A 3,935-nucleotide genomic window follows, 5' to 3' on the forward strand; every position below is an offset into this window, starting at 1 on the left:
AACTTACAATCTGATGGTCATGATATGTTCTAGACATGAAGTGATCCGACGGTTCATTCTCTCATCGGTATTACCGACACTTGATTTGTGGCTTAACACTCGATTGGTCCATGATCTCTATTTAAAGATCATGGAGGGTCATTTGTAGGATGATTGTTCATGAGAGAATCTTATGTAAATTTTCTTTATTTTAGATTAATAAATTGCCTGAAGTGGCCATGTTGGCTCAAGTCGTGGACTTTTTCCCTCTTTGAGGGTTCTAACCACGTCAAGGATATTTGTGTATTGATTTGTGATCTATTTGTGAGCAGTGTCCTTTGGTGTTCTATCTGAGGAACTTACCCTGTAAATTCCTACAATTGATATTGTATCTTGTATGTGAATGCATACCATGACACTAATGGTAAACCCTTGAAAATATAAATGCACTATCAATGTTGTAGTTAGAGTTTTGTGAAATGCACCTTTACCTAATTTCTTTTGTAGTATGTTTTCTTTGAAATCTCTAGTAATTGAATTTTTATTTTTTTATTTTGTGCCAAAATTTTATAAGAATCTCACGGGAAGGAATCTGATCCTTATAATCAAGGGTTCATGGTTTAGAATGGATTGTTGATGAAATGGATCGGGATCTAGTTGTATCTATAGGTAGGTTGTCTAATTCTAGTATTGAAGGTGGCATATTAAAGTACATGTTGTAAGTTCTCTGGTACAAATTTTTTAAGCTCCAAGTTTTGGAGGAAAAGTTATGGAAGATATGTTGCCATAAGAATTGTAACATATGATATTTCATCCTTGAGTAAATTTGGAGGAACAACAAATAACCCAAATAATAGAAGCCATAAAGGCATGCATGGTGGTTTTATAGTGAACCCCTTGGAAAATATTAGAGGGCTTCAAGGAAATAGAGTATCGAGTCTATTTCAAACAACTCTCAGAAGCCTATATCAAAGAACTTGAAAGGAGATCAAATAATGATTGGATCACTGGACATGAATAGGTTTGGTGAGGGTCCCTATGCAAGGAGTGTTTAGAAAGCCTCAAAGGATGAGGCTACTCTCTTTGCTATATGGGTTGTAGGGAAGGATGGAAAAACAAAGTTGGAATCTGTAAAAGAAAATTCAAGACCAAACACTTTGGACACTAGCACTGAAAATTTATCTTCTAGCAGATCAAGACATGGTACTATTTTCTGGAGTGTTTGGAGATGTGTTGTAGAGCTTCTGCAAACAGGAGATGTAGGCTCCACATTTTTTGAAGTCATTTGTACTGTGAATGATCTCTTATTGTTTAGGTTTATGAATTGGACTGGCCCTGTCCTTGAGCACTTGTAAAAGGGACCATTGTTGAAACATTGCAAAAAATTGTGCAGTTCTTGATAAAGCATAAAAACTTGGATTCAATAATCCCCTGGATTCAACAGGGCATTCATCTAATCAAACCTACTATTTTAAGAGGACATGCTTTGCTTTTTGCTCTTAAATGTAAACCTACATATGTTTCTTATTTTTGACATTCAAGTTGTTGACTTGGAAATTAATTGTTTGGATTGTCTGGACCTACCTTCTTAATCAAAAAAGGAAATTTTATCAGCCTTAAAAGAAGCCCCATCACTACATTTCATGGATGCTTCAAGTACACATACTATTTCCCAGAATACATTGTAATTTACAACTATCTGGGCTGCAGATTTTGCAAGAAGAAGGTAATGAGTAGCTACAAACTTTTTGTTGAGAAGAAGATAATGACCAAATGAAATATAACTTCTCAACACTACCATTCTCTAAAGGAAAATTGAGTACGTTATGAGTGCCAGGATGTGTGGGGGATCTTTCCAAGGCATGTGATTTTTTTCCCTATAAATCTAGAAGGCCATTCCATAAAAATTTGTATAGCTCAAATAACAAAGTTATCAATCCTATTTGATCTATCAGTGTTATTGGAAATGAGTATGTCACTTTTTTTGTGTCTATTGTTAGATCTGGTAAACAATTTAATATCTTAACATGTGTGCTTATCTTGTTTCTTTGAACTTCTTAAGTTAAACTCCAAAATTCACCTTGTATATTGATTTTATTTTGAATTCCTTCCTAAAGAATGCACTATTATTGAGAGAGCATTAATATGATTTTAATATACAATGGTAGAGAGGCAATATTGTTTTTTAGTATGGCTCTTATTATACTTATATCTTCAGTGGAAGAATGAATCAATTCGTTAAGTTTTTTGATATCTTTCAATTAGTTAATACTAACTTTAGAAATATTGATTCAATCCCTAGAAACTTGTGAACCTTTGACTTAGAAACTACAAATCGTGAGTGTCACTTCTCACTGGCAGATAGCTAAATTAAGTCCTATAAAATTGCCATGAAATTTTTGAGTTGTCCATGGCATTGCTTCAATTACTTTCAATTAAAGGTTCAAACCCATGAAGTTGAAGGTATCTATCTGCATTACTGACTATGGGAACTTTTGGCTGCAACAAATACACATTTCAAAAGCCACTTTTCATGATAGATAAATTAAATAAAGTTCTATGATAGTAGATGATTAACCTTTGAATACAATGATTTTTTAACTTTCTTATCTGACATGTACTAAATTTTATACATGCCAAAAAAGTGGAAGTGAAGTTGTTGGAGAGGTAAATCCCCTCTACGGATAGAGGCGATCCCTACTAGCCCAGCAAGGGTCTAGCAACAATCAGTCAATGCTACTACGCAAGTTCCTAATTGCGATTAAAAAGGTAGGCAAAGAACACCTTGGATTCCAGCGCTGTTGTTTGATGAAGAGATGCCACCTTCACTCCTTCGCCCTGGCCGGTCACAATCCTCCGCGATCTCTGCGAATAGACACCTGCACACACGAAGAGGGAACAAACACAAGCGTGAAATCTAATAAAAGCAACCATACATCAGTCAGAAAGGATGTAATTCACATATTGCATAGACAAATGAGAATGGAACCATAACAGTAGTCATCTATTATTAATCAATAATCAGAGAAAGATACAACCATTGTTCTGACGTTGAGTCCTTCTCAAGAGGGTATAGCCAGCAAATCTCATAAGCATTCACCCAAGAGGTAGGTCTCCCAAGTCAAGCAAATCTCTCTCACACAAAACTCTAAGACTTCACAACCTTTCTCTAGCTCTCTAGCAATCCACACTTTATCACACCAACTACCTACTAGCAGCAGCACACAAAAACACTATGAATTTCTTGATGTCAAAAACTATTCCCCAAAAAACTAGCTGCTCATGGCAATGGTAGAGGTTTATATAAGAGAAGGAGTCTCCATGAAGGGTGGAAGGATAAGCTTATCCCCAAGAAAGGTGGCCCATATGACGAACAGACATGCCATAGAAGGGAGGGCGATACTCACAAGGCCAACAACCAGGTCTGGAGTCATCTGGAAGGTTGGCTGTTAGAACAAATTCGCCCAAACAGGATCAGCGCGGATTATAACAGGACTGGCGCGCTGACGTCGCACCTCAATAACTGAGAAGGCCATGTCAGCGCGACTCAATACAAAGGCAAGACGCGCTGGCTCATGAAATTCGATCAGCACGGAAAACAGGTGTACTTCCGCGCTGGCAGTGCATTTGGTCTGTTATGGAGCGCCCATCAGCGCGGTTATTTGGACAAAAGTCGCGCTGATAGCAAAAACTTTGGCAAAGTGGGTTATTTGGCCAGTTTAGAGAGCATGAGCATGATGAATTTGATTTCATGACACAGTAGGGATACTGACAGGATGACAGTGACAAATTGCTGTGTAACAGATGCCCCCTAAAGCATGAAGCCCGAGAGAGTGGGAGGGGTGAAATGCTTTACAAAACTACCGAACTGGAACACCACCAGGAAGGACCTGCACGTATGTACAACTGATAGCTTGATTACATGTAGTCTAGGCATGGGCGCAGCCATCCAAAAG

General features: G+C 37.6%; 1 pseudogene; it reads left to right on the plus strand.

The window, feature by feature from the left end:
* The first annotated feature begins 849 nt into the window (after nucleotides 1-849).
* On the plus strand, nucleotides 850-1,709 carry LOC149201253 (TORTIFOLIA1-like protein 1; annotated as a pseudogene).
* The last annotated feature ends 2,226 nt before the right edge of the window (nucleotides 1,710-3,935 follow it).

This window comes from Pinus tabuliformis, chromosome 2_1 (genome assembly GCF_031772625.1).
Source record: "Pinus tabuliformis cultivar Carrire ecotype Pingquan chromosome 2_1, CPIR1, whole genome shotgun sequence".
NCBI lineage: Eukaryota > Viridiplantae > Streptophyta > Pinopsida > Pinales > Pinaceae > Pinus > Pinus tabuliformis.